Raw genomic sequence first — 19316 nt, 5'->3', positions numbered from 1 at the left:
ACACAAACATCTTACCACAGTTCAGGTATGCACATTGTGTGTGGTTGTATAGCTGCACACGGATGCTAGCAGGTTTGGGTGCAGGGGTATACATGGGTGTGACTGACATGTACAATGAGGCTATTGTGTAGTACATCCGAATGCATGTGTTCTGCTTCTGGATATTACACTTCATCATACACCATCCGGTGTATGCAACAAAGATGTTGCTGGGTCTGGGATATGTTGCTATGCACATGTTTGCCTGTGTTTGGGGTATCTTGCTTCCTTACTGTTGTTATGTCGGCACAGCTACCCGGCTATGTACTGTCACTACTGCTTGTGACCATTATGGTTGGCACCTTTTCCAATGCCCATGGTGGGGCATGTTATGTGGACACTTCGATATTTGCAGGACTACACATACCCAGGGCTAGTGCAGTGGACAGAACTTCACTTGTTTGCCATACTATGAGCCTATTCTGTTAGCGTTTGGGTTCCTTATTTATTTTCTTATGCCATGTCTGTGTTCCATACCGTAATGTATATGTTTTATGCTACTATTTACATGTATATTGCGGGAATTTGCGTGGCAGGGGATCGCAGGTCATTTTCCATTTTTACGATTGTTGCAGGGACACGATTGTCCAATCAGGGACTGTCCATGGCACTTTGGGACAGCAGGTAACCCTGGTGACCATGCCCATGTCGCTGCTGGGGTTTCCACCTTTTCCATTTTCCGATCTGGGATATTTCCGGGACTGACATCTGCCTTTACAGGCCGACACATACAAACGGTCACTATATAGCATAGAAATTCACTTGTTTGCCTAAATAATTTGCTTATTATTGTGGCAATTTCCTTGCTTATTCTGTTTATTGTGTCATTTCGGTATTTCTGTTACAGAAATAACCAATTCATGCTACCATTACATTACATACGGGATATCATTGTGTCCTACATTCGTAGCACATCAGCCATTTCTAATACGTTTTTGGGACACAACTGTCCATGGAGAGACTGCCCCAAACACAGTGGGACAGGTGGTGACCTTAGTCGCTGCTCCTATGTCGGTGCGGCGCTGACATGCGGCTGTACACCTTCTCTGAGTGTAAACACTGACAGTACATTGCGGATGGCGGCGGTCTTATCGTATCCTTTGCTCCTTGAACGGGTACACTTATGCCTTGGTGGCTGCTATTTGCTTCTCCGTTGATTTGGAACGGGGACTATGTTGCGTACTGTACGTGCATTTCATTCTGCACGGGACCTGGCTGCTGCCATTACTATTGTGGGCGGACCGTGGCTGTCAGCACATTAGGTTGCTCACCTCCTGCCGGCTTAGACACGCCTCCAGAAGCATCCTACCTGGGCTCGCTCACGTACACTACGCACGTGTCTGTGATTCCGGTGCACTCTCATTAATATGTATATGGCGCTACTGCGCCGGATATTCCATGCACCGCCGGCGCAGGCCTTACGCCGGCCTTGCGCCGAGCTTCATGAATCCCGGGGTAGGTTTATTTTTTTATCATTCTGATTCACATCTAAGATACATATTAAAGAGATAATAAGCTTAATAAGAGCAGTATTTGAAATTGAATCAGGCAAAATTTACAGGCCTGATAAATACTGGAATTTTATGATGGACTAAACCCCCTGCAAAAATAGAAAATTGGTCACTTAACGTAAATGTTCTGCATCCTATAGTCTTATACCTAGAATAAACCTATGCCCACATTGGTCCCCAACACATTCCCCTATATCCAGAGCTGACTGTAGGTGAACTGTCAAAAGATTATACTGGATCCCCATGCTGCCCACCAGTCCCTCCTATTCCCAAAGTGTTTCCCCAACTCGTTTCCTCCAACTTGGCCTTGTGCACCATCCAGACAGATTACATCTTTCTGGGTTTTTTTTGTTTTTTTTTGAGGAGGGGTTTCATGCTTTGTCTTACTATTCATCTTTTTCCCTCAGTCCTCTCATCACTAACTGCCAAGACTGCACTGCAATAAGTGTGGGGGAAGTAAGTAAATAAGGTGAGGGACCTTGGGGCTGGTAGGCCTCTAGCAGCTACAAAGCTCTAGATTCTTTGAGGTGAATTTTAGAGTTATTTTTTCCAATCTGTTGATCTAGTAAATAAAAATATTGACAAGGAAATAAGTTGGGGCTTAAGGTTTAATGTTCAAAGCTGACAAAAAGTAAGTTCACAATAAGCTGAGAAAACAAATGTTTATGATGATGCATAAATCATATATGGAAATAGTACATGCCTCCCTGCCCCTATTGAAAAAAAACACCTTCTGTCTACCTTTTAAATGTTATAGTGGGATGAAATTAAAAGAAAAATATCGACAGTCAAAAATTGTAAGTTGTTTCTGTCATATATATGTATAGTATGTCTCCTCACCCTCAACCTCAAAACACAGTCACCTTCTGTGTACCACTCTGATTTAGGCCAACAATGAAAGAACAGATAGGCAAGGTAATAACAACAAGCCTCCCAATCACTGCCCCAAAAGATAGCCACCTGTATACATGTGTTATGTTTGATTGTGAAGAAAGTGAAAAAGGTAATGATCACTATAGAGTCTTATTTTCATATCACCATGCAGTACTTTGAATACCCAGATGTGACCATGCTGTTTGCGTTTCTGAACCACCCTCTTCCTGTGTGTCACAATTCTTTGAGCTATTTTATGCATTGCACTGTACTGTCTATGAATGCCAGCTACTGCCATTTAAAGGTTAAATGCAAGTTAATGACTGTTCCCATAAACTGTAGGGTAAGTTATATTTTGTTTTGTAGATGCAGATGTCTTTCTTTTTGTTGCTTTAATAATGTCTTCAAACACTGCCACTCTATTTAAAACAGACATTAAGAAACAATTTCTGTAAGGCCATATGTGTACATAAATTAGATAGAGTTTTCAGGAAAAAAAATATTTATTTTCCTAGGACAATGGCACACATCAAAATGTATACCTGACAAGACCTAAGAATGGCAGACAATTTCAAACTATGATTAAAAACATAACATTCTGCTTGCTGGAGAAAGTGTGTCCCAAAACTATTTCAACACTACTATTTTTTTGCAGTTAAAAAATAAAACTTCAAGAAACAAGCCTTCTGTCATGATCTAGATAACACATCAAGAATTAATAGCTAGAAAAAAAAGCAGAGAATCATAACTGACTCTGGCTTTTTTTAATTTCTCCAAGTCTTTTGGGTTTCTAATACCATGACGGGAATGGACCCCATTGCTAAGTCAAAGTACGATTAAAGTTCATGAAATTAGTATTATTTCAGTCTTTGATGTCAGCCAGTAGTGGTCTTTGCAGCACCCGCAGTGTGCCCAGTAATGACTCCTTCTGTAATTCGTATGGGGTTACATGGATTGGTAACATATCCAAATATGATTGTAAATTCTTTTTTATAAGACTATTTGCTCCTACTACTATTGGAACTGTCTGTGTATCTTTCTTCCACATGGCTCTCATTTCTGCCTGCAGATCCTGGTATTTTATGACTTTGTGTCTCTCTGTACGCAAGACACTGTACTCACTGGATGTGGTGATTTCACTGATCACTGCTACTTTTGTCTTCTTTTCTGGGACCACTATATCCAGTTTTCTAGCATCTATCTTTTGAACTATTGGTAATGGGTGATCCTGTGTGATAAAAACTTCATCATTTTCAATGATGCTTTATGGCTCATGTTTCCAGTGTTTTTCAGCCACTTCAATACCATAATGTTTGCACAATCCCCAGGGCAGCAGTCTCACCACATAATTATGCCTTTCAGTATACAGTCCTTCTGCCATTAGTGTGCCACAACCAGCAACAAGGTGTCTGACTGTTTCCAATTTGGTTTTACAAAACCTACATTTGTCTGTTTCTCCCACATGTTCAATGGACTTTGTAAACCAGCGTGTACGTAGCCCACTATCTTGGGCTGCCAATATTAACCTTTCATTTCTTGGTTTGAATTTGCCTCTCCTTAACCATTCCTGTGTTCATTCTTGATCAACATGAGGCTGTTCCAGAAGTTTACTATACTTGCAACTATATTTGTGTTTTTTCCACATTTCTTGCCTTCTCATCTGGGTTTTTTGGCACATTCAGTTGCTGCCTGTTTTTTATCCACTTCTAGTTTGATTTCCATTCCTGTTTGACGTTGATATGCTTCTGATAGATTAAGCAGAGACATCATCTTAAATTTATTCTCCTCATGCTTCAAAACTTTCCCTACATTTGGATCTTGTGAGGTCAGTAAATATGTGTGGAGTCCCATGACTGCAGATTTATACATGTAATCAATTACAAGAAGGCCCATCCCTCCTTCAGAACGGGGAATATATAATCTTGGTATGCACTGATTTTTATAAATCATTTGGTGAGCATGAAGCATCCTTCTTGTTTTAATAACCAATCTATCCAACACTTTTTGGGGCCAGTCAATCATTCCAAAACTATAAGTTAGGACAGGGAGAGAAAATTGATTTATAGCTTGGATCTTGTTCCTAGATGTCAGTGCTGTTCTCAGGATTAATTTAAGTATTCTAAAGTATTCTTTACTGAGTTTTATTTGCATTTGTTCATATTTTATTGCTGATATTTCATCAATTCCCAAGTATTTATACACTCCCTCTTGCTCAAGTTCCTTTAAATCACATTCTTGTCCCAAACTGATGTTTTCCTGGTGCTGCAGTTTTCCTTTCTTAAAGGTTGCTTTTGCACATTTATCAAGACCAGATGACATTCCACTTTCATCTGAAAAAGTTTCGACAACCTGCAGCTATGCTTTCAATTCCTCATCTGATGAGCTATTCAGTTTTAAATCATTGACAAAGAGTAGATGAGAAGTCATTAGACTTTGTTGTTTTCTAGGAGCCAAATTGTAGCCATGACCTAATCTGTTAAGTAAACAGTTTAATGGATTAATAGCAAGGCAGAATAACAAGGGTGACAGATAGTCGCCCTGGAATATCCCCCTTTGAATTTTTATCCCTGGGATAATAATATGTCCTTTATCATGGCTTAATTGCAAAGTAGTCTGCCTTTGTTTCATGATTACTGTAATGTAGTCAATCAGTATAGGGTGTATCTTATATATTTTTAAGCATTCTTTTATCTATGAATGTGGGAATACTATCAAATGCTTTTTTGTAGTCAATCCATGCTATACTTAGATTCTTCCCCTTTTTACAGTTCTCCACTATAACTTTATTTAACAACAAATAAGATTCTTTGTTCTGGCTCAGTGACGACATCCCCATGTTGCTTGTTACCATGGATTGATTATAGACTTGGCAACCTTATTTAAGGGTCTGTTTAGGTTTCCTGAAGATATGATTGCTGTATCCCACTTACTGTGGACCACATTGTCACCATCAGGAGGAACAGCAAGGGATTCTAATTTAATTATAATTCAAGAAAAGTATTTTTGCAGGGGGCTGCTTCTCCTCTCCACTCCCATAATGTAAGGGTGTGCGCCCATATTCTTGATCTCAATATATCAGAAAAAAAAACACGTATTCAATCCTCTTTAAATTAGTGCAACTTTAGATGTAGTATATTTACATTCTGGGGTATAGGCTCAGAACATTAATACTGGTGTTCAGGTGAAGGGGTTTAAGCTCCTTCTAAAAACACTTTAAACTTGTTGCTATATACGTCCCAACTGTGGTGATTTCATAAGCCATTGGGATTGTCTGGTCTGGTCGGTTAGTTGGTGTTTGAAGGATCGGGCTTTAGAAAGTTAAAGCAGATCTTGATTTATTTATGTATTTCTGGGTTATTTATTTATTTGACTGACTGATGAATTGAGTAAATGACTGTTTGTTTATTTTTGCTATTAGCCAATTTAGACCCTCTGAGCAAAGACAATTTATTTTTTTAGAGTATCCACTCAACTTATATATATATATATATATATATATATATATATATATATATGTGTGTGTGTGTGTGTGTGTGTGTGTGTATGTGTGTGTGTGTGTGTGTGTGTGTGTGTGTGTGTGTGTGTGTGTGTGTGTGTGTGTGTGTATGTGTGTGTGTGTGTGTGTGTGTGTGTATGTGTGTGTGTGTGTGTGTGTGTGTGTGTGTGTGTGTGTGTGTGTGAGTGAGTGTGTGTGTGTATGTGTATGGTTCAATATAATAATCTCAAACATTCAAAATATCTCTATGAAAACCATGGTATCTGTTTAACCAAACATTGAAATGATCGAGAATTGAAAATGTTGAACGTTTCTTAGGTTGAATAATATAGCAGCACACACTGACCTTTAGCACAGCTGCTACTGGTTAAAGCAGAAATGGTGATTAGCCATGTGGAAATCTGTAGTACTGTTGAAAGATAAGCAGAGGACAGCATTTCCATCAAAATCGGACAATATGCATGGCTATTGTAAATGTCATAAAAAGGACAAATTGCGATTTTATAAACAGCTAGTGATGGCTGGTGACTTCAAATTAAAGGGGGGATGCAGGAGACAGCTGAATGGGTGGGGCCCAATGGGAAGGGATGTGGCCAACTACAAAGGGATGGGGATATGCTAAAAACTGCAAAAACTGGGACTTTAATATAATACGGTGCCCTGGGTGGCACTGACAAACTGTCATTATAAGAGCCCAATCAAGACAAAATGAAGTGTAGAAGAAAAACAAATATTTCGATGCATTGGCTAAATGGCAGCTTACTTAATATCTAGATGGAAACAAAAAGGTTGCAAGGCATGAAAAAAAATCACTTTTTAAATACATTACTGGAATGCCAGTCAAAATCAAGTATAAAAAACAAGCAGCAATTAACTCAAACCTCTTCTCCTTGCACTACAGTTCTAATTGTAATTTATATTCAGCTTTACAAAAGTGCCAAGTAACATGCTGAAAGTAGCAATCTCTGTGATACCCCCACTTGTAAAAATATTTCTTATCAAAAAAATAATTTTGTAGTTTATTTGGCCGTTTGGGCAGTTTTCCATCTCTTTCAACTTGCTGGCTTAAAAGCCTACGTTTGTACTTGTTCCCCACTTTTCCTGTAACTAGTCTAGTCCAGGTATAGATTTGCTGTATTCTAGGATTCTTTGTAAGCTTCTGAGCCCTCCAAGCCTTTCTGTGTTGGAGGGAAGCCTTCTAGCTTATCAGTGGGAGTGGTAAACATTAGGTAGCCTGTCTACCACATGAGAAGTGGTTCCTGGCCCAGAAATTGTAGCTATTGGCCATTTGGGCAGTTTTTTTATCTCTTTAAATGTTCTGGTTTAAAAGCCGCACTTGCGCTTGTTTCCCACCTTTCCTGTAACTAGCCTAGTCCAGATACAGAGTTGCTGTATCCAGGACTGTTGGTAAGCTTTTGAGCCCCGCAAGCCTTTCTGTGTTGGAGGAAAGCCTTCTAGCTTATCAGTGGGAGTGGTAAGCACTAGGTAGCCTGTCTACCATGAGAAGATAGGTTCTTGGCCCAGCAATTGTAGTTTATTGACCATTTGGACAGTTTGTCCGTCTCTTTCAACTTTTTGGTTTAAAAGACCACATCTGCGCTTATTTCCCATCTTTCCTGTAACTAACCTACTCGGTAGCACTAGAAAGCTTTAAACTGATGCAAGCCTTCTAGCTTAGGAGAGAGACTTTGGAGTGATTAAGTATCAGTTTTCTGTACTTTCTTGCTGTACTTACCTGTTTTGCGCCTAAACGCCGATTTTCCAGCATTTATTGTAATTTAAAAGCTTGTTTTTTTCATATATTGTACTTATTTGACTGCCTGCACTTTTAAAAAGTTGTTTTTTGTTTAAATAATTTGTTTAACTGTTGTAGGCTACACACTAAAGTGCGATAGCCTTTCTGATCATTTGCAGTCATTTAAAGCTGTTTTAAGTGTATTTTTTACTGTTTTTGCCTTATCTTTAAAAAAAAACAAAAAAAAAAAAAAAAAAGTCCTTGTTTCCCACCTTTCTAAGCTAATATAGTCTAGTTTTCAGGCTAGTGCTGAATTCAGGGCTGTGATACTAGTTTCTGAGTTGCCCATACCTTACTTGGATCGAAGGAAGTTTCTCTGTTCACCTGTGAGAGAGGGGAGCTTTGAGCAACCTGTCTATCCCTGGAGGAGTGGTTCCAGCCCAGAAGTTAGTAGTTTATTGGCCATTTTGGGCTAATTTCTATCTCTTTCATTTCCCTTCTATAAAAACAGCGTTTGCATGGTTTTGCTCACCGGGCAGTGCCGGTTAGCTACGGTTAAATTATTCCCGGCTCCACTAAGTCTCCTCTTCAGTTTTTCCCTTGAAACTAGTCTAACTCTCAAACTGTTTTTCCCTTGAAACTAGTCTAACTCTCAACCTAAGCACTCAAAAAGCATCTTACAGCCCAGCACTTGCTCAGACCTAATAGGAAGCACTAATATACCCTGACACTGATTGCCCAGCAGGGCAAGGCTCTTTATTCACCCCTCACCAAACAAGTGACTAAGCAGCTCACCCTACTATTCAGGCATGACCAAAGGGCAACTTCAGGTGCACTCTACAGTCCAGCTGGTGAATCTGGGTATCCTGAGGCAATGTTACAACTGCCTCATGTACACAGACAACCCTCTCTTCCTACCACAAAACACTAACATATGCGAGAGATGCAATTATACAGCCAAACTGGAAGCTAAGCTGTCTCCACCCAAGACTGGAACAGACAGTCAAGAGGAGAAGGTTAATACTTGCACCACAACTCCAGCCACACACAGACCTACTAAAACAGCACTGGCAAAAAATACACATAAATACACAAAATCATACTCGGAGGCTCTAAATAAAAACCTGCAAAAGCATCAGAGACCTCCAAAGCAGACAACCAAACAACCTGCACTTCCTGTCACAAACCAGACAACACATAAAACACAAAATCAATGTGCCGCACAATCACAGCCCTTAAGGCGAAATAACATACCTAACACACTAGTAATAGGTGACTCTATAGTCAGGCACACTGACGTCCCACTCACTAGGCTGGGCAAGCAGAAGGTTACTGTTAGCTGCCTGTCGGGAGCCAGAATCCGCTACATAACACAAGCACTCAGGTCACTCCAGATCAAGTACAAATATGACTGTCATTGTTCGTGTTGGTGTGAATGACCTGAGACATACCTCCCTGGACTACATGAAAAGAGACATGGAAGAGCTCTCTGATCATGTAGCCCAGGCTGGGATGACCCTGACACTGAGTAGCATCCTGCCTTCACCAAGAATGATACCTCAGTATAAAGAAAAAATGATCAATTTCAACAATTGGCTAAGCTTCTGGTGTCATTCAATGGGGATCCAGTGTCTGTCAGCCTGGGATGACATGCTCGACAAGCCATGTTGCTTCGCAAGAGATGGCTTGCACCTGTCACCCCTAGGCTTTCGAATACTGGCCAAGGCTCTTGCTGCCCCCATAGTGCCTTTTTTAGGCAAGGCTCAAAAGTCAAACCCACCTCCGTAAACAGCACAGTTAACAAAAAACTGAGGGTTATGCTACTCAACACCAGGAGTTTAAATCTCAAAATGCACACGCTCGAAACACTCCTCAGTATGGGGAACATTGACATCTGGGCAGTAACTGAAACTTGGTTCAAGGCTCCAGAGAGCACCCCAGCACTACCGGGCTACAACCCATACCACATGTTTCGGCCACAGAACACGGACCAAAACACAAAAGGAGGGGGGTGTATTCATATTCATCAAGGATACCTACACCTCCAGGTTAGTGGCACAGCATGATACCTCTGAGATCATCCATGTGCAACTAACATCGGGCAAATCTGCAATGCAAATTGTGGCCTGCTACAGTTCACCCTCCATGACCCAGGACCACCACTTTACCTTTCTGGAGACACTGAAAAACATGAAGGTCCTACCAAGCACCCTGATATTGGATGATTTCAATTACCCTACCATTCACTGGGAAAACTACTCGAGTACAAATTCCCAGGCCCAGCGCTTCCTGGAATTCATCAACTCAAATGCCCTGGATCAGCTGGTAAACTCCCCTACCAGAGGTGAAAACATATTGGACCTGGTCATCACAAGCATGGGTGACAGGTGCTCCACACCGGAGGTCAACCCGTCACTGGTTAGATCAGACCATAAACTAATCACTCTGGATGTCCACACCCCACCACCACCCCTAACTAAGGAAACCACAGTAAAAAACATTTCCAAAGTAAACTTCACCTTACTTAAGACAGAGGTGGTAAGTTTCACAGCCCCCATGCTAAAGGATAATGCTACCCAAGATGCATAAACCTTTATAAATGCACTCTATGAGCACCTACAAAGATGCATGCATCATGCCATCCCTAGCAAAACCAAGACTCACTCCTCTAAGAGAAGGAAACCAGTTTGGTGGACCCCTGCAATAAACAGGCTATACAATAGAAGGAGGAAACTAGTTCAGAAAAAAAGCAAATCCCAAGAGGGAAAGACATCCCTGATCAGTATCAGTAAGAAACTGAAGTCCCTCATGAAATCATCCAAGGCTAACTTCGAAAGAAAAATAGCCAAGGATTCAAAAGATAACCACAAAACCTTCTTTAGCTATGTTAAGAATCTAAGTGGCAACTCACAGATTTGCACTGAACTAGTGCAAAATAGCACAAAATATACTGAACCTACTGATATTGCCAATATCCTGGCAGATAGATTCAGTGCAAACTTCACCCCACTCTCACCTACAAAAGGGCCCACAACAATACCGGAAAAGTGTAGCATCCCAAAAATCACAGACGCACAGGTGAAAACAGCCCTTTCAAAAGCCAAAAACACAGCATCAATGGGACCAGATGGTGTCCCAGGCTGCATCTTGCACGAACTACAGAACAAACTAACTCCCCACCTAAACACAATGTTCAACTTCAGCCTCTCCACAGGCTACATGCCCATAGAATGGCACACAGCAACAGTAATTCCTCTCCACAAAGAAGGGGCCACAACTGACCCTGGTAACTATCACCCCATAAGCCTGACTAGCTTGGTCTGAAAGGCTATGGAGCGCATCATCATGGAACTCATTAACAAAGACATTGGGAACCTCCAAACACTTGAACCGACCCAGTTCAGCTTTGTTAAGGGCAGATCATGTCTACTAAACCTGGTGGACTTCTTCGAGACAGTCACCAAGGCCATAGATGAGGGAAAGGTGGTTCACACAGCCTACCTTGACCTCGCCAAGGCTTTCAACACCATTCCCCACTCGGGTATTACAGAAAAACTCACCAGCCTGAACATAAACCCCTACGTCATGAGATGGGTTGCCAACTGGCTTACAGACAGAACTCACACGGTAAGAATAGTGGGCTCCAGGTTCGACTCTAAACCAGTCACATGTGGTGTCCCACAAGGCTCAGTCCTGGGACCCCTAATGTTCGGCATATACTTCTCAGAAGTATAGGCAAACACAGGAGGACTGTGGCTAACCAAGTTCATCGATGACTGCAAACTGGGAGCCATAATTGACTCTCCGGCTGACACGTACATCCTCCAAAAGGGCCTTACTGAGACAGACACCTGGTGTCAAAGTCATGGCCTCAAGCTAAATGCCAAAAAATGCGTAGTCATCCCATTTGGGAAAAACAAAACACCCACGAATTACCACATAGGTGGCAGCCCCCTTAATACAGAAGAGGTAATAAGAGATCTGGGAACCCAGGTAGATAATAATCTCTCCTTTGACAATCATATTGCCAAAGTAGTTAGGAACTCCTTCTATGTGGCCCATCTAATTACTAAAGGGTTCGCATCTAGAAATAAAGAGGTTATAGTGCCCCTCTACTCATCACTCATTAGACCCATCATAGAGTACAATGCCCCATTTGGGATGTACCTCACAAGACACTTCCAACAGCTGGAAAGACCACAAAAGTACCTCACCAAGAGGATTACTGGTCTCAAACATATGTCCTATGCAGCCTGACTGAAAAAACACCGGCTGTACTCAGTGGTATATCGCTTACTCAGAGGTGATCTCTGCCTGACTTACAAAGCCATGTCCAACTCAGAATTCATGGACATGCTCCACCTAAAGAAATCCAAGTCACTGTGAGCCACATGCTCTAGTGAGCTAAACCTCGCCACAACAATAAATAGAACATGCTGGAGGGATAGATTCCTGTCACAGAGACTCCCCATGCTTTGGAACAAAATTCCAAATTACATCAGGCAGAGCCCCTCACTAACACTCTTCAAGAGAAGCCTTGATGAGTGGATGGGTAACAGAAAATACACCCCTGGGATCACTTCATTGGCTCTGCTTGACAGAGAATCAGTTAATTAATCAATGGGGCAGCGAAAGCTGACACACTCTGGCTAGGGTTATAAATGCCCTCGGGCAGATAGCCTAGTACCTACCTATGAAAATAAAAGACCTGCTGCCTGACAACAACTATCTACTTATTTCATGGGGAAAACATGATCAAAGTAAAAAATGAACAGCAAACAAACAAGCTCAAGATAAATTGCTTAAAGGATTACTGCATAGGTTATGGACCACACATGATAGATTGGCATTCTGTTTAATTCACGGGTAAAGCCTGCAAAGATGGCTGCAAATCTCCAACAAATGTAAAGAGCTTCTGAAAATACTGTGAACCTGTCCTTTAGTACAAACACCGTCATAGGCATTTCAATACCTAAGGCTTATACGCTATCTAGTTATGTAAATATTCTCTGCTTGGCAACAACAAAAAGGCTTTCAGTGTTGGTAATTCTTTATCAGTATGCTTATAAGAGATTACTTTCATCTTACAGTCTCAGACAAGCTTACCTGATGGTCATTAAAGCACTGATGCTTACAGAGCAACAGGCATTGCAGCAACATGCATTTTCTGAATAAGAAGAAGCATAAATCAACAGTAAAAAAATGACAGAAAACCAGAACATTCTGCAAAATCAAGGACAGATAAAAAGCCACTGTAGTACTTATGTCTACCATGGATGGTGGGATACTCTGTACACTTACACTGCATAACTGCTCCTTGCCTTGCTTGGACACATCCAGAGTCACTATATGGTGGAGTAGGGTGCAACAAGTATGTCACAATTTGAAGTATCTCTGGCTGACGGTGATGGTCTTGACACATTTGTCAATGGACAAAGACATAAACAAAAGTGGGACAAAGGCCCAAAAATAAGGACAATTTTTAAATATTGCTCTTATGAACTTAGAAAGATAATAGAACAATAGAGTCTGAAACTCAATGTCTGTCATTATTTAGTGACTTCATTCCTAAATGATTTGCCAGAAAACCACAAATTGTAATAGGAACAAACCAAAAATAAGAAGCAAAAATCTATTCATTCTGCAAAAATCTGGACAGTTGAGATGTGTAGTTCAGCCAGGACTGTCTGAGTTTGCCACCCTCCTCCCTCACAAAATCATGGTGGAATAGGGCCACCCCCATGCAGCTATTCCAATGACTTTTTATTTAGCTATTTCACCCCATTTACCATAAACACTATAATGTGCATACTGCTTTACTTCTATGATGATTTGGATTTCATTTAAAAGTTTTATTTTACACTAACAACAGACATCTGCTAAATAAAGCAATGCAGTCTCACAATGAAAATAGACAGCATTAAAACTTCTCTGCCCTTGAAACTCACATTCATTGAAACAGCTTCGAAACCCACATTCAAAGAAAATACATCTGCCCAAAGATTCACTTTGGGCTGTTTTCAAATCATAGGCCCCTTGCACAGGAAACATGCATGTGTTCTTTGATACACCTTCCTGATTGTATTAAATTATATTCCTTGTATAATACAATGCAGTTGTTAGAGGGAATTTTAAATCTATTGTTTTGAACATTTTTCAAGTAAACAATGAAACAAAATGCATGCACCAATAATGACAAAACTGCCCAGTTCAGAAAAATTCCATCATAAAAGTCTATTCAGACTTCTACAATCCACCAATATCAGTAAAGATGCACAATCTCTGCAGAAGTAAAAGTCGTCTAAATAATTTCACACTAAAGAGGTAACTAAATTAAGAGGTTGCTGCCAGTAAACAACTTTATATATCATTGTTTGATCTACAAATAAAGTGTCTGCTGCCCTTCAGGAAAAAAATGCCTATGTTACAATAAACAAAACAATAAGCTAGTAATATTGCAATAGGGAATGGATGGTAAAATGATAACACGTTCATCATTACTAGGTATCTCTGCCAAAGAGAACATTCTCAGGAGTGCACATCTACCCCCTTTAAAAGTACAACACAGTACAGTATCAGCAATGCATCTATATATTGTGGGAGTAGAACCCAGAGCCTTCTGCATCAAAAGCAAATACACTACCTGTTGTGCTATTAACCATGCAAGAAAATTTAGCATAAGCAGCACTAAACTTTTCTTCAAGCTCTCAGCTCCTTGTAAAATCCACTCAACACTCAACTGTATCTGTCAAATTTGAAGCACAAGAAATCTGGAAAAAGCCAACATTTATTAGAGTGACAAAAGCCCAAAAACTAGGGACATATTTTAAACATTGCTTGTATAATCTTGGAAAGTTGCTAGAATAAAATGTTGCATTACCACCATGCATTTCACTGCCAAACCTTGAACATAGGACCCTGTGCACTACAGTCAGAGAAACATACCACTATACCAAATCAGCTGTTTTATGAAAGACAGACTGAAACTTAAATGTGAATTCAGTTCTTACCACAGCTTTCAACCTCTTAGCATATAACACTTAGACAAAGACAATAATGGGGGAATACGGCACCCAAACCTATTCAGTGAATTCAGTTCTCACCATAGCTGTCAACCTCTTTGCACAAAAAAAACCTAGACAAAGCCACTACACAGCCCCAAAAATAGGGACAATTTTCAAATATTGATCATATAAACAGGAAATTGCCAGAATAAAAGGTTTTATGTTACCATATACTTTCTGAAGAATATGAAGTCTGAAATTCAAATGCCTGTCATTATTTAGTGAATTCAAAATCCTGAAAACCACAGACATTATGAGAAACAAAAGTTACAGAACAAAATTTCACAAGTGGTGGTGGGTAGGGAGAGCCTAAAATCCTGAAAACCACAGACATTATGAGGAGCAGAACAAAACTTCATAAGTGATGGTGGGTACTAGGGAAGCTAAGTTGTAGCTGCCTGCTTCCCAAGGCTCAGGGTTTGAGTCTAACTCATTCTAGCCACATGTAGCTGGGACATTTTACACACACACAAATTAAAAGTTCTGCGGCTCCATTCAAGTTAAGCCATAACATTTTCTGCTATAAAGAGTAAGTGCAAGCAATGGCCAAAAAGACCACAAAACCCAAAAATAAAAAGATGATGCAGAAACTGGTAAACCAGTCTGTTTATTACTCCTGGTTTACCGGTTTCGGTATCATCTTTTTGTTTCTGTTATAAAGACTCTGCAATTCTGTTCTGATATAAAGACATACTGTACACACAAGACTCTGCAGCTCCATTCAAGTTAAGCCATAAAAGTTTCTGCTATAAAGAGACTCTGCAGTTCTGTTCTGCAGAATGTGTAATATAACATCTCTATGACTTTGATTATTTCATCTTTGAGATTGACTGTTAACAAACACAGTCCTTAATGCTTAAATCTTATCTTTACACATTCAAGCAGTAGGGATTTATAAAAACATGTCTCACACCTCCAGTCAAACTGTTATTCAAAGCTGTGTAACACATTTTGGCTGTTGCTGCTATAAAGACATACACACACAGCTCTGTTATAAAGACTCTGCAGTTACACACACACACACACACACACACACACACACACACACACACACACACACACACACACGCACACACACACACACACACACACACACACACACACACACACACACACACGCACATACACACACACACACACACTTACCTGAACGAAGCGTAGTGCGCCTTCCAGGCAAGAGCTCCTGACCGGTCCGTGAGAACTCAACTCTCCTCCTGATAGGTCCAGTGCGCTCAACTCTCCTCCTAACTGGTCGAGCCTGCAGAACATGCAGTCCGGAGTTCCTCTGTTCTGTGACGACATCGCTAACCAGACTACTTGGTATCTGCGGTGCAGAGATGCCTTTCCCCCTATCTGGACTGCTGTGTCAGCAGTCTGGAGCTTGAGTTCTGAGTTCCAGGAACTGTGTGCACGCATGCGCGAAGTTCCGGGACTCGCAATTTTTTTTTTTTTTTTTTTTTAATTATTTTTTATTTTCTTTCTTTCTAGGTTTCTGTTTGTTTGTTTACAGGTGGGGGGGGGTGGCTGCAGTCCTATAGCATGAGCCGCCCCTGTAAACAGCTACAGAAAAATAATAAAAAAAAAACTCTCTAAAGGAACATGGGTAAGGTAAACGTAACATAATATTTAATAGGAGCTTCACCCAAAAGTCAAGTTTTTCTTTCTAAACAGTGATTTTCCTTCCCTGTATTCCAATATTGAACACTTCACATACAGAAAAAACATAATTTAATAATTATGTTTGCCTTTCTTTCATGCATTTTTCTCTTCTGTTATGTCACACAGGCTACTAAGAGTGGCAGAAAAATAAAGTTAGGTCACTTATCCCATCTCCAGAGCCATTAAGAAAACAATGCCTCTTAATGACATTTAAATGTGGCTTATCAGTTACAGATTGCCAGTATCACACCTCAGATAAATAGTGTAACCTAGAGTCTGAACAAAGGCAGGGCTTTCAAGCTTAGTTTTCAGATGCAAATATCTTTGTCTCACCACAAAGGAAACTCAATACCACATAGAAAGAAAGAAAGCAAATATGTTCATCTACTTACTTTCTGTCAGTATTTGATTTTACATTTTTTTCTACACTGCAATTTTTGTAAAAGTGCATGTCTCTCCTGTTTTGTTACAGTACGTTTACATTGTGTACATTGTTTTGTTAAGACAAGTGAGTGAGTTGAAGAAAGAAGATTAACATCAAAGACTTATTAATTCTAGTTACATGTTTAAAACTGAAATGAAAACATTTCAGCCAAAGTAACACCTATTAATCACAGGGGTCAGATTTCTTACATTTGAGCACTGAACTGCAGTTGTTCCTCTAAAAAGAACAATTTACTCAGCTGCATTTTCAAGCATGTCATTCAAACATTCCCTAAAATGGTGCAACAGAGATGGCTACTAACGAAAATCAAATGAAGCAAAGTAATTAAAATGCAGATTGATGCTGACAGTGAAAACTGGACAGCCACAATACTGCTGCAAAATAATAAGAGAACACCACAGTAAATGATCCACTCAGTACAGGGATTTCCTTTTGTCCCTCCAACATAACATCAGGAAGGCAAACTCATTGACGTTAAAACAAAATCCCTAATAAAACTGTGTTGTACAGTATGTGTGTATTTTGGGCTGTTGATAATGAAATCAAGTATTACATCTGCTGTGAAGTAAAAACAGGAATAATACTATTAAGTGACCAAAGGTTTGCTAAAAAGGAGTGTTTTGATAAACTGTAGATGAGGAGTTGTACTACAAGATATAATCCATTATTTATTTATTTTATTTATTTGTTTGCAGTTGGTTTGCCAGGATAGTCCATTGGGCCACGAGGAGCCCATTTTCAATGGAGACCTGGGGAGAAAAGCTCCAGAAAAATACAATGCAGGTTAATGCATACAAAAGGGATCAAAGTACATAAAACATACAGGATGCATACAAAATGTATGTGTCCAGAAATACAAAGAATACAAATAAAGTAAAAATAGTTATTAATAGGAGCAAATTGGTGCAAACCAAAGACGAAATTTCTTCAAAACAATCAAGTTCATAAGAGTTGTCTTAGTTACACTTCATTGATAGTTTCTACAGTATCCAAAAGGTAAGCAAATTCCTACAAGTTTAATGGAGGTATAAAATTGTAGGAGGCTATTTTACAGGTGCTTTGGCTTCTAGAGGGTTAATAGAGTGTGAGAAGATTATGTAGGATGAGTGCAAGAGCATATCCATTGTGAAGTTAGGTGTGAGTGAAGTAAGGTTTTGAATGAAGAGAGGCTGCTCGTGGTACGGACGAGGGGTGGGAGTGAGTTCCAATGGCATGCAAGAGAGAATGACATTAAATGTTTGCCTGCTGGGCAAGCAGGTTTACAGATTTCAACTAGATTTTGGGAATATGATCTGAGAAGTCTATCAGGTCAATGCATTTTAAAGGTGGAGGCAAGGGAGGGACAAAGAGAGCGGCTAAAAATAAGTTTGTGTACTTGGACAAGTTGAGTACAGATGAGGAGAGTGGGCAGCTCAAGCCAGTTAAGTTGATGTAGGGCAGTACAGTGGTAGGATGTGGATCTGTGGCCAGTTGCAAATTTTGATATTTTATTGTAGCAAGAGGAGAGTTTTGTTTTGAGGGAAGATTGTAGGTTGGTGAGGATAGAGGCACCATATAGGAGGGATGGTATAAGATATGTGTTAGCTAAGGTGAGCCTGGTGGAGGAAGAGATATAACGATTGTGGCAGTAGAGCATGCCAATTTTCTTATGTGTTTTTTTTTATGTTTACTTGTAAATGGTTATCAAACTTTAGCTGATCATCAATGAGGACTCCTTGTAGTTTAGCATTGGGAACTATTTTGAGAGGAGTGTTGTTTTGACTGGTGATTGAGAATGAGTTTTTATCTAGGGTAGTGGTTTTGGAAGTGGTAAATATCATGAGTTTAGATTTGGTTGCATTGAGTGCTAGATGATTGTCTAGCATCCATTGTTCAGTGGAAGAGAAGGCATCTAGGGTATGTTTAGTTAAAGTGGAGACAGAGGTGGTGGAGCAGATTATAGTGGAGTCGCCTGCATATTGAATGAGGTTGGCATTAGGTATGGCTTGGTAAAAGGCGGTTATGAATATACTGAATAGAAAGAGGCCTAGAACTGAACTTTGGGAAATGCCTGTGGGAGTGTTAAGGAAAGGGGAGGTGGCTTTTCTCCATCTGACTGCTTGTTGCCTGTTTGAAAGGAAACTGGTAAACCAGTTGATAGTGGAATGGGACAGGTTTAGCTTGGAGAGTTTAGTGAGAAGATTATGAGAGATTGTGTTGAATGCCTTAGAGAGGTCAAGGAGGAGGGTGGATATGATATGACCAGAGTCACGGGCTTTGTTGACAGTTTCTAGGAAGGAGAAGAGAGCTGTGGTGGTGCTATGGCCAGGTCTGAATTCATGTTGTGTGGGAGTAAGGAGATGATTGTTTGTAAGATAGGGTAATAGTTGCAGATGGATGCATTTTTCGAGTAGTTTTGAAATGGGGGATATGATGGTGATAGGTCTAACATTAGAGATATTATTATTGTTGCTGCCACCTTTATGAAGTGGAATAATAAAGGCTTTTTTTCCAG

This window comes from Protopterus annectens, chromosome 10.part0 (assembly GCF_019279795.1).
Source record: "Protopterus annectens isolate FY-2018-M chromosome 10.part0, PAN1.0, whole genome shotgun sequence".
Classification (NCBI taxonomy): domain Eukaryota; kingdom Metazoa; phylum Chordata; order Ceratodontiformes; family Protopteridae; genus Protopterus; species Protopterus annectens.
Note: the sequence above shows the minus strand (reverse complement) of the source record.